The sequence below is a fragment of the Apis mellifera genome, linkage group LG11, assembly GCF_003254395.2.
Source record: "Apis mellifera strain DH4 linkage group LG11, Amel_HAv3.1, whole genome shotgun sequence".
NCBI lineage: Eukaryota > Metazoa > Arthropoda > Insecta > Hymenoptera > Apidae > Apis > Apis mellifera.
The window spans coordinates 9,767,466-9,780,213 of NC_037648.1; the positions used below are offsets into that span (position 1 = coordinate 9,767,466).

At 38.8% G+C, this 12,748-nt stretch overlaps 1 protein-coding gene across 5 annotated transcripts in view; it reads right to left on the reverse strand.

Annotated features, from left to right (window-relative positions):
* The window catches only part of LOC551736 (nephrin), a 347,898-nt gene that overhangs the window by 293,235 nt on the left and 41,915 nt on the right, over positions 1–12,748 (reverse strand). The gene's annotated exons all lie outside the window — the stretch shown is intronic.

Genomic DNA, 12,748 nt, shown 5'->3' on the forward strand with positions numbered 1-12,748 from the left:
TATGGAAGGAAAGGGAGAGGTGAGAAAAAGAGGGACGAAATAAACTTCGAGGCGAGATGGTTTCTTTGTTTATCACGGTTTTAATTAGATTTTCGTGAAGTTTGATAGCGAGAAATAATCTCGCTTAGAAAGAGAGAGATACGAACTTGACTCTCCAGTTCTTGCGATATGACAAATTTAGTTTTATATATACTTGAGAATTCGATTAATTTTTCCTTCAACAACGATTAATAAACCGATCGAAAAGATCTTTTAACCTTTAGAAGTAAAAGAGTAAGCAGTCTGAAACGGTACTCGTCAACAAAGGGAAGAAAATTCTAATTACAACATCGGGGACACGAGGTAAAAATTGTACATTTTAAAAAAAAACTGTTACAAACTTAATTAAACCACCGCCGTTCCATCTGTTTACATTACCCACTCGATCCTCAACCTCTCTAAATAGCCACGCTTCTGTCGTGGCAGGCTTTAATTTACCAACTTTTTCCACTTTTTCCCGCGCCATCTTCCCCGCCGTGAATATTTCGCGAAAGGGATCTCGCGATTTTATTTCGCGATAGGCGAGAGAAAAAAAGAAAGAAAGAAAGGAAAGGAAAGGCCAGCTCACCAGCACTGGTCACGCGTCGATTCGTTATTCATCGCGCATCGTGTAATCGCGGATCGTCGTTTAAGCGCAATTTGCCGCCAACTCGCTCGCTTTCGTCCTCTCTCTCTCTCTCTCGCTAGAAAGTAGCGATGGGATAAAACGTACTCTGTGCGCAACTCTGTTCGAACAAGAATTTCGAAAGGAAGGGAAATACTTTCGAATGGAATAATTCAAGATTGAATAAACTCTATTTATTTCTTAAATTGATTCTTCTCATTTTGCAAGTGTTACAGTCGATGAATAATGAATAATTAATGTAAGATAATATTTTTTATATGTGTATATATATAACTGTGTTACAAGAATGTTATAAGAATTCTGTAGAGTAGATTCATTTTGATAAACTAATCAGAGAGGAACAATCAAATATACTTTTGAAGAATGAATATGGACTTGATCCCATCGCTACTCGACAGACCTTGGAAATTAAGCGAGGAGAACATTGATCTTGGCGACCAATATTTCTCGACAAACGACTCGACGAAAATTACAGACCTTTCCCACGTAAATCTACTGTGCTGTTTTGTTCTGGCTCGTTTCTTCATTTCTCCAAAGAGAAATTAATAACTCTCTGCTTTATCTCATTGACAGGATTCTAACCATGTTTGGTGGAGAATATGTGGTACAAGTTTAAGAATTCGGAGAACAATCTTTAATCGTTCGATAAGAAAAAGATTAAAAATTATTCCTATCTAAATAATTGTTTTTACTCACTTCGAAATAGCTATTTTTTTCCAATGGAAAAAATCCATTTGTTTTCTTTGATAATAAAGGAAGCGAAGAAAAACTTTTCGATAAAAATTTAATCTATTTCATCATTATTTACAATTATTTTGACGAGTAATAATTTGAAGAAACAAGAATTTTTCGACAAAAGGTAACGAAATTGAATTAAGAGGAGGGGAAGAAAATAAAAAGAATAAAATAAAATCGTCAGCAATCGTCTCGAGAGGGTTATCGAAGAGTATCGGTTCCCGTCAAAATGAAAATTTCCTTAAATTAGAGAAGCGGTTAAAAAAAAGAAGAAACAGGATAACAAAGGGAACAACAGCGGTCAAACCCTTAACCCTTGTTTTCTGAAACAAAACCTTCCCCCACAATACAAAGGGTAGAAGAATTCAGACGCGACGTTGGACGTTGATTAAAAATTAGTTAATTAACGCAACCCCTTTGCTCGGAGACAAATAATGCGTGAATAAAGAAAAAGTCCGCCATTTTATTCTCGCGTTTCATCGATGCGAAATTAAATTTTCAAGGAACGAAACGAGACGAAAAGAAAGATCATCTTTATCATCCTCGAATTCTTCTGGAACGATACTGCAGTATATCTGGACGCAGCCAGCCACAAGCTTTTACAATTTAACGTAATACCATAGCTGCATCCCCATAGAGAAGAGTAAACTTTCGATTCGTGGCTGTGGCCAGTCACACGTCGAGGATAGTCGAGTTACGAACAGAATAGAATTCAATTTTGCCGCCATCTCCGCAACATGGCCGAAGCGGACGTAAGCGGAAAGTTAGCGCAGAGGAGGAGAGAGGGGAGGGAAGAAATGTTTAAAAAAGGAAAAACTTCTGGATCCTCTCCCTCCACGCTTCTGGAAAATCAGCGTCCATGCGTGAACAGAATTCGTGGTGGCACGGTCCCGGGATATAGAACTCGATTTCTTTTGTACAAACTTGGTAATTTCCGCCCGATTTAACGTTTCAAGGGAAACTAAGTTAATGGCTGCCGACAGTTTCTGACCGCCTCTGCTCTAATTTCATCGTTATTTTGTTGTGATAAATGGTGTTGGAAGAACACTGGGATCGAAAGTCAATTACAGAGGAGGAGGAGGAGGAGGAGGAGTTTTCTAAAATATCGTTCATTTTGACGGTTATAAATAAACTGTAGATGTTTTTATTCTTTTTTTGTTAAATTTTCTCAAGAATTGGTATTTTATGTTCGACGAATTATTTGTTTAACGTAAATTTTTCTGTGCGAGATATAATTTTCTAAAATTTAGTGCGATTATTTTTGCAACTGTAATAATATTCTTTTATAAATTTTGTGTAAATAAAACGTAGGTTTCTCTTTTTTCAATGGATCACGTATTACATCATCATCAGAATTTATTAATACCTTCTCGATGGATCCCTTGTTAATTTTATCGTCGAGTCAAAATTAATCCTATTATGATTCTATTCTCAAATGAATTCACACACAAGAGAATTCTCACAACTATTCGTTTAATTAACTTTTTCTTTAACAATGCATCCTTTGACCCAGTGTTTTCCAACCTTTTTCGAATTATCATCCCCCATTTTTAATATTCAAATAAATCGTCATCGATAGAAAATATAAAGAAAAAAAAGAAACGTAATTATACTAAAATAAATAAAAACTTGCTATCCATCTGCTATCCTCTTTTTCTCATTTCTCAACAATATAATCAATAATTAAATAATTCTCTTATCTCGATTAAAAATTTTCCCAATAATAAAATTCTCTTTCTCAAAGGCGCTCACGTTCCGCGCAAGAAGAAGAACTGCGAGAAAAATTAAAAGAAGAAATCGCAAGAAGAATTTAAACCATTCGTTCGCGAAACATTTGTGGCTGCAGAATTTTTAGCCCGAAAAACTCCCATGGTTGCTATCGTGGACACAGGAGATTTCTCTGATCTTCCTCGCGGGGGTGGAGGAGGATGGAGGAGGGGGGCATTTATCGATTAAATGCCGGGCGCAGGGTAAAAATCTCGAAACGCCCGGGGGTTACGTAACGCGTGTACAATGTATAACGCTAATGCAGCAGGGAAATAATGATCGGAGATAAAACGTAACGGATATTAAATTCTCGTTAATTCCATGGCCGGTGGAAAAAAAAAAAGAAACGGAAGAAAGTTGGTACACGGAATAATTTGTTAGGGAAAAATACGCGTCCCGAACTTTCAACATTTTCCACCGTTCGCGCATTGATTCTCTCACCTCTCTCCGAGGTGAGAAAAGAGAAGGAGAGAGAAACGTGGTAATTGGGTCGTATTTCGTATAACGAAGCGAAGAAACTTTCGACATTCTCGATTTTTTCAAAGATCGTTCTCGTTGTATAAATTAATCCGTTTATCAAAATATTCCTAATTTTACACGAGCGAAATTAATCGATTAATTCAGATTGCAGAATACTTACAGGAGAAATAAACTATGGACAAATCCCCTCAATTTTCAACACAGCCTCGAATTCATTTATCATCTTTCGCTAATTTCAACTTCTTTTTTATTTTTTTTTTACGTCATTTTTATTCCCTCGCGTGTGAATTTCGATATCGATGACGATGGCGGGTGCCGGTTTCCGACGTCGATCGGCCACGTAACGGTGGCCGTCGTTCGATTCGACGGCCGGGAAAATGGAGTTGTCCGGCAAATAAATTCGGTCGGTCGGCTGACAAAAACCGGCGGGGGGGGGAAGTGAGGGGAGGAGATTTTAGCGGCCCGGTCCGATAAAATTTGCGTACGAATGTCTTGTTCGCCGGCCTGTGCTGATGAAAATCGACATTAACCTCCCTCGACGCCCGATTTCCCGTTTTTTTTTTTTTGAAATGGCGCCACCACCCTATATAAAACCGTCCATCCATCGATTCGCGCCCTTTCTCGATCTCCACGAAATTATTAGCTGTCAACAGGTGTCTTGCTGTCGAGACACGCCCTGGTCAAAGAAGTCTCTGCTTCCTTCTCCCTACGAAAGAAACTGCGTTGCGAATATCCAATGCTTCTTCTAATTTTACCGTGATTCAAGTAAAGCTTTTTTTGAAAAGCGTGGCGAGGAATGGAAGAATTAAAATTCCGTAAGTGAAGAAGGATGAAGTGGAGGAAGGGATAAGAAAGTCGATTCGATCCACGGATGGAGGAGAAAGATTGGACGAGATTGAAACGTAACGAGCATTTTCTCCTGGAACCATTCGAGCGATAGAAGAAGAGAAAGAGCTTCCCCTCGCGGTATAATAAACGTAAGAATAGATAAAAGCTTCAGAACGAAGCTCTCTGAAATCTTCATCACTTTACAGGATCACAGATTTCGTCGATCGCACAGATTTTTGGTCGGAGGAGTTGCAACAAACGAAGCTGTTTCGATCGCGTCATAAATGAAAATTAACCCCTTAAACCCTGGGGACACGAGCATCGCCTTCCCTCCCCTCACTCGTTCATGCGGCTGCCATGAACGATCGTGCACGCAACCGGATCGTGTACCGTCCACTTAGCGGATAACCATGACGATCGGCCAGATTTCGAGGAACATGGCGTGTGTCGCGTCGCGCCTATCCAGCCCGGTTTTACAGGATTAAAGGGAGGGAGGCAAGAATCAAAGCGGTGAGCGAGTGGAGCCACGCGCGAAGAACACCCTCCTCCCTCGTTAATTAATTTCGACTAATTGCTAATACCGAGCCACGACCTCGCCGTCCTAATTAGAGACGATTAATTCGAAAGCTAACCGCCCCCCTTCTCGATCGATATCAATCGTTTAACGTTGGCGGGAGGAGAGTCTTTCATTAAGCGTTGCGCGGGGATTAGAGGAGGGAAGATTGGATCGCGAAGAAACGGGGCCGATTTTTCTGGATTCTTGGAATTTATTATAGGAGAGAATATTGGAAAGAAGTTTAGAGATTTTGACTCGAACAAACTTGATATTGTTTGGAAATTTTCCAAAGAATCGAAGTCTGGAGCTTGTCGAGAGGACTTCATGCGCGACACGTTTGTGGAACATCGATTATCGAAGGTGATGAAGTATCACACGATCCGCTATCACTCACTGTCTCGTGTCACCGCCTCGTTAGATCAGTGTAACGGTTTACCTCGTCCAACTTGAACATCAAACTATCTAATCAACCTGTCTAATTCTTTCCTATATATAATAATAATATTATAATACTGTATAAACAATTCTAGGTTAAAATATTCGAAAATGAATATCGAGGAGTAATGATTGCGAACGTTGAATTTTAAAACGGAGCTTCGCTTACCGATGATGTCGAACCACGAATTTAAATTATCCATTGCTTATTTGTTGCACTGGATGAAGGGGAGATGTATACCTCTCGAGGCGCTCGATAGTCGGAATGAATTTATCGCTTACCTGAAACAGAAGGAAGGAATCCTGATTAGCATTCGTGTTATTGCGCGGATGCAAATTTCGCGGAAGGCAGATTACGCGGAATTCTCGTGAAATATGGCAAGTTTGGAAAACTGCGAGCAGCTTGCGCGCCTCCGGGCAACGATTCCGTGGCCCGATTCTAAGGCTGATTTATTGGAGCGGGAGATAAAGACGTGTTACGACGATGGTCAAAAAAAAGAGCATCGAAAGAAAGAAAAAGAGAGGAAAATCTACGCACGTAGTTAAGAATATCTCTTTCTTCGGAATATTTATATATTTCCTTGATTTCAATACGCGAGTAAAAATCGGGGGAGGAAACAAGATGATTATTTCTTTTTTGTTCCATTTTTATATCAAGAAGGAGGCTTAAATTTTATCAACGTTAATTGAAACAAACTGGTGGTATATACTCCTGGACTCGTGTTGAACTCTTGTTCGGTAAACATTTAACCGAGAGGGGTGGGGAGGGGATGAAAGAGGCGAAAGAAGATTACACACGCCGAGCCGCGTTATAATTTTCTTTATCTATTCATCTACCAATTAAGCGCAACTTTTAACGTCATTAGGGGCATAATGTCGCTTAAACTATTCACGTACGCCGGAAATGGATTATGTCCTTTTACGCTTAACGGCTCGGATAATGTCAGTTACGAAGCAGAAACTGGGTCTCCCCAGTGCACACCGGTTTTGTAACGCGGATACCGTTGGGATAAATCATCGTTTTTAAACCGTGTCCAATACGTTTCACCATTTTATGATAATAAGATATTGTCCAGGAGGGAAGAAAAAAATTATTTGAAAAGGATTTAGGGGACAATTTTGAAACGAATTTTAAAAAGTTAAGCCTAATTTTTCACTCCTGTTTCAAAAGGAAATGAGAGAAATTTGATAAATTGTTGAAATTCCATTTCATATTTATTTACTTTATTTTACTCTTTTTTTTTTCTTTTTTTAAAGAATAAAAAGAATCGTCGCTTTGCAAATGGAATTTCTCGAATCTCCTCCCAATCTGTCAATTAAATTAAATTAAATTTATCCAGAGTGGATTTTTTATCTCAAAAATTTATCTAATTTATACCGTAAAAAAAAAACAGTATAATTGATAATAAAAAGATATTTAATTTTACAGGAAGAGAAACACGAAAAAAAAAAAGGAACACCTTTTAAACACGATTTACTTAAGACTTTTAACGTAGTAAATAAGAATTCTTCTCTCGGTTTAAGGAAGGAAGGAAAAAAAAGAATATTTTTACAAAGTGATAATTCCCCTCCTTCTTTTCCTTCTCCCCTTAATTCGTTCGTACCATGACCCGAGGGTGAAATTAATCGTATCAAAAGAACACCACGCGCCTTTTTACGAAGATTACAGCATCGAAGCCAAAAAAAAAACCGTGGCACGAGCCACAGCTCCTCAACAGGTACGAAAAAAGTGGGCGCCAGCTGCGTGGCAGGTGAAAGATTCACCTGGCCCCCAAACAGCCGCTCTCGTTCACAGTCATCCCTACCGATTTTCTAGAGGACCATTTGCCATATGCACGTGTTTACGTGTGGCTTCCATCATTGGGAAGAAATAATTGGAAATCTGCTTTCGAAACAATGGAAACTCAGTCACGTTTCAACCAGAATTTTAATTCTGATGAAAAATATTTTTTTCCATTAGGAAAATAAATATATTAATATCTAATCTCACAGGAATCGAACTGCATCTTCTACTTTCCATTCAGATTCCTTATAAAACACGAAGTACAAAGATAAATAACAAATATCATCATTCCTCCTCGAGAATAACATCCCCTTCAGAATATTGCGAAAGGAATACAACGAAGAAGGAAGGACCCATCATCAACAATCGCCCTCTTAAATCCATCGAAGTTTAAAATCTCTCTCTCTCTCATTGCAAATGAATATAATCGAATCGGTTTCGCGATTAAATCCGCCATTGTGCGCGATCACAGGTTGTCGTTACCTGTCGCGGCCCTTAAAGAGGCGCAGCCAACGTATCGGGAAGATCCGATTATGGCTTAACCGCATTAAACGTGGAAAGTTTACTTTCGGTAATTCGAAGTCTGAAAGGGTGGAGGGTTCGAGCCGCGTCGCACCTGCAACACTCCTCTGCACCTGCCTCCATTTACCGCCTCTCTCTCTCTCTATATTCCATTCTCTCTCAGCTCCGCTTCCGTGAGACAGAGTTTCTCTCTGTTCCGCCTCGTTCTGCACGGTATCGTTCCGCTCGAACGGTGTACAATGCGGACGCCGCAGTCTTCGAGACTGTTTACACACCGACAGACGAGTATTCCGTGCATCGCGTTTTGTTTCCAAACCCGTGCACCGACTCTGGAACGAAGAGGGAGGGTGGATATAGAAGGAAGGGTGGAAAGGAAGGGTGGCGCAAGTGCATTTCACGCGCCCCTGCTCGTTACTTTTGTCGTGTGACTCTTTTTCGATCGTGAGAAAAGGATCGATCGATCTCTCAGGTCAGGGACTTGTTTTCGAATGGTTAAGTTTTCTTACACTTTTGAAAATCATCGAGATAATTAGGATAGAAAAAAGAAGAAGAGAGAGTAATTGAGAATAATTCGCTCCGTGCCTCTTTCAAACGCGGCGAGATTCCTCGCATACTCGTCAAATTTACGAAAAGTGGTCGGGGTCCCTCTTTGATTACGAGGGGTTGGAAAAATGCTCGGATCGGCGGAGGTCCACCCAATTAAAAGAATCCCGAGTTTCAATCCCGAGTCGATAAAAATTCTACCGTTGCTCTTTTTTTTTCCTCTCTCTCTCTCCCCTTTCGTCCTACAAATTATCGGCGGTCGGTGGTGATCTCTCTTCTCCGTCCGCGAGAGGGGGATGTTCGCTGCCCCTCTTCGACAAGGTCCATGAAACCGGGTCCAGTTTATTCGGTTGTAAAGGATGCCGTGATTAAAGAGTGGCGCAAACAATTGGAATTGGTTTTCTGCGTGGATCCCCCCCGATTCGGGGGCGTGCAAGGGGGGGTGGTTGCGTTATAATTAATGGCGCGGCACCGTTATCGTGTTTTATTGGCCGCCGCGTGATCGATCAACGCCGCTAATTACACCGTCTCTCCCTGAACGAGTACAGATTCAAAACACAATCGGTTGTCGAACACAACCGATCCATTTTTTTCCCCAATTTCTTTTTTTTTTCTATCTCTCTCTCTCTATCTCTTTTCTTTTAATGATATCGCGACAGGATTGTGATCGAAGCCGCGTCCGTCCATTCCGGATTAATTGAGTTTCTTAAATGGGATTTAACTCGTGCAAATTGAGTCTCTCCATTTACGAGAGAGACCAATTCCGCTTCGAAATGGTTGTTTACCGATTCTTTTACGGCCGGTTTTAAAGAGAAATGTCGGCAATTCTCGCCCCTGTGTATAAATATATCGAGGAATTTCTTCGAGACGATTCCATTTCCATTCGAAATTGTCGAGATTGAGTATCGAAGGGAGGGTATCTTAAAATTTCAAATATCACACAGTTTCGAATATTCAAAAACTTTCGTTCGAAAAGGAAATTATTTAACAGATTTAAATTTTAAATTTCCACGAGTTGTTCACTTGGGTCGCTCGAGAAGTTATCTATACTTTTTTATTTTGTCCGATCCCTCGGTTTCGATTCGAAAGGAGGGGGATGGAATTTTATCCACCGCGGAACTTTATCCTTCGTTAAATTTCACTGGATCGAGCGATCGCGCGGCGCGACAAGTGAATCGTGCCCGTGATAAGACATCGCGCGGAGATTAATTGGAACGTAAAGGATACTTTTTCAAGTTGGAAGAAGTTTATATCGAGCTCCGATCGAGAGACGATCTTTCTCTCCAAGAGAATGCCGAATCGAGGATCGAGGGAAGAGATTACGTTACTTGTTGGAGAAAGGATTAAGAGAAATTCTGAGCAGGAAATTCTGTCTCTTCGAAAAAAAAGAAAGAAAGAAAATTAGATCCCTCTCGATTATCCATAAACCAAGTAGTTTTCCTCTAATTAAAAAATTTATAAAAAATATGTTTATTATAAACCAGGCAACCATTTTATTATTGATAATACCTCAATAGCAAGAAAAATTAAACGTTAAAAAATTTATAAAAATTTTTGTGATCGATGCATCCACCATTTTTCTACCCTCTATCCCTTCCCTTCAATTAACCTTCAATTTACCAACTGAATCTTCTCCGTTCGCGCTGTAACGAGGAGAAAAGAAAACCGAGAAAACTTGTGAAAAAACCAATCCTTCGTACAGAAATTCCACTATACAACAATTTTCCTTTTGCAAAAGGAAAACGGTGTCTCCTTGCGCGATTTTCGACGCGGCTGTTCAATTAATTTCGCCGCACGTTCTCGCGTATTGCGTGTAATTGCGCCCTCTTCGTACCACGATCGCTCTTTAAGGGGAGGGGGGGAGGGTTTTGCCCGGGATCACGGGCATTCCCCTCCGCTTATTTCCCCCCATTGTGTGCAGATAACGCTTGGGAACAAAGGAGGAGGATACGTCTCGATGTATCTAATTTCGGAAACGAACGTCGTCCAGATATATACTGGGTTGGATTGTTGGGAATGATAATGGGGAGGGATGCAATTAAACGTGGTGAAATTGCGGGATTTCTTTTTCTTTTAATTTAAGGTTCGTGAGAAAGAAGAAATTTATCGTGAATTTTGACGATGATTGAATTAATATTGATTGGAGGAAGAAAAATTCAGTGAAAAGAACAGTTATATTAAATATATCCAACCTATGCATATTTTCATTTATTTATTGTTTTTACATTCCCAGTCGACGAAATGTTTCAAGATCGAGAGAAAAAGATACCGTTTTTTGTTCATCGCAATAAAGTAAAATATTGGAGGAAATATCGAAAATGGCTCGTTTATCTGGAAGAAGAAATAGGGGAGAATGAATGGTTAATTAAGGAGGAGGGGAAATATATTCCAATATGGCGGGAAAACTGGGGCAGGAAGTGATAAGCGTGGTTGAAGCCGGTGTGATTCCTAATTTTCTATAATTGAACACCGGCGCCCGTAACTTTTCGGCCCAGTTTTAACCTCCTGCCGGAAGTCTTAAACTTTTGCTCGAGGACGACGTGGGAAACCTCGCCCCTCCATCAAGATTGTTACCGGCTCCTCACGTGGGATTTCACCTGTTTTTTTTTCTCCTCTCTTTCTCTCTTCCTACTGTGCGCAACGAGATGGAACGATCTCTACGAATGTTCGTCCGTTCCCTTAAACGTGGACGAAAATATTGTATCTCTTCTTCGAAAAATTCCTCCATTCTTTTTCTTTTCCATCAATATACTCGTACACATTGAAGATCAGAGAAAGAAGAACTTGAAGAAGGATGGAATAAATTTTTCCTTTTCTCTTTCTCTCTCGGTTGAAATCCAATATTTTCTTCTTCTTTTTTTTAAAGGAAAAAGCGAACATTATTCACTTAAGCTGCTTGGAAAAATTTATAATAAAACCGTGTTTTAAAACCGTGCGAGACGACGAATAATATTAAACAAAATTTACATTCTCGTTGAATGCTAATTGCGAGGAATAAATATTGATGCGCGTATCGCGAGGCACAAGGGGGATGAATTCTTAATTGCTCGACAGCACAGACAATTGTTAATTCAGACGATTTCACGATGGAAAGAGGGAGGAGGATGAGCGCGTTGAAGGAATCGAAGGGAATATTATTTTCAGATATTTTCGAATGAACAAAAACGGAACGATGTGTGTGTGTGTGTGTGTAATACATCTTGCGGTTGCATCACGCGGATGGAAGCCGCGCAAGGAGTTTCAACTTTAATTACCTCGACTTCTTAAAAAAGAAATCATCCCCTCCGCCTGGTTTGACGAGGGAAGTTTTATTCCCGGTATCCGGTATCTCCCTACCTATCCCATCCACAATTGCTCGATAAAGTTATCGGTTTAATTACAACAAGTCTTCTCGCGGAGGAAAACTACTTTTCAACCGTGTACATACCCTTGGAAAGTTGGGCCGTTTAAAATGTCCGTGTAATTTCAGACGATTCACAGGAAGATCTGTCTTTTGTCAAAGTATTATTTTTAAGAAAGAAGAAAAATCGAATTACGTTCCCTATCTTTGAAACGATTGAATCGAGACAAGTTGGATATTTTTTTTTTTTTACCTTTTTTCGTTTTTTTAAAATTTTCTAAAATTCTGAACGAAGAAAAGATGTTTCTAAAAGTACAACGATACGTCGAATAATTAAATATTTTTATTTATTGGTTTCAAAAAAAAGAGAGGAGCTGTGTGTATTTTTTAATATACGAGATGATAAAGAATCGTTAGATAATTATACAAAGAACGATAGGAATTAATTGTACTGGAAATTAATTCGAAAGTAATAAGAATTATATTAAAAAAGTGAATTTTAAAAAATTATTTTTAATGTTTATTGGTTTCAAAGAAAGACAGTGATAAATCGTTAGATAATTATACAAAGAATGATAGCAAATTAATTATACGGGAAATTAATTCGAAACTAATAAGAATTATATTAAAAAAATGAATTTTAAAAAATTATTTTTGTTGTTTATTGATTTCAAAGGAAAACGGTGGTAAAGAATCATTAGATAATTACACAAAGAACGATAGGAATTAATTGCACGGAAGTTAATTCGAAACTAATAAGAATTATATTAAAAAAGTGAATTTTAAAAAATTATTTTTAATGTTTATTGGTTTCAAAGGAAGAAGTGATAAAGAATCGTTAGATAATTATACAAAGAACGATAGGAATTAATTATACGGGAAGTTAATTCGAAAGTAATAAGAATTATATTAAAAAAGTGAATTTTAAAAAATTATTTTTAATGTTTACTGGTTTCAAAGAAAGACGATGGTAAAGAATCGTTAGATAATTACACAAAGAACGATAAAAATTAATTGTACGCGGTAATAGAAAAAAAGGAATTAATTCGAATGTAATAAAAATTATATTAAAAAAGTGAATTTTAAAAAAGAATT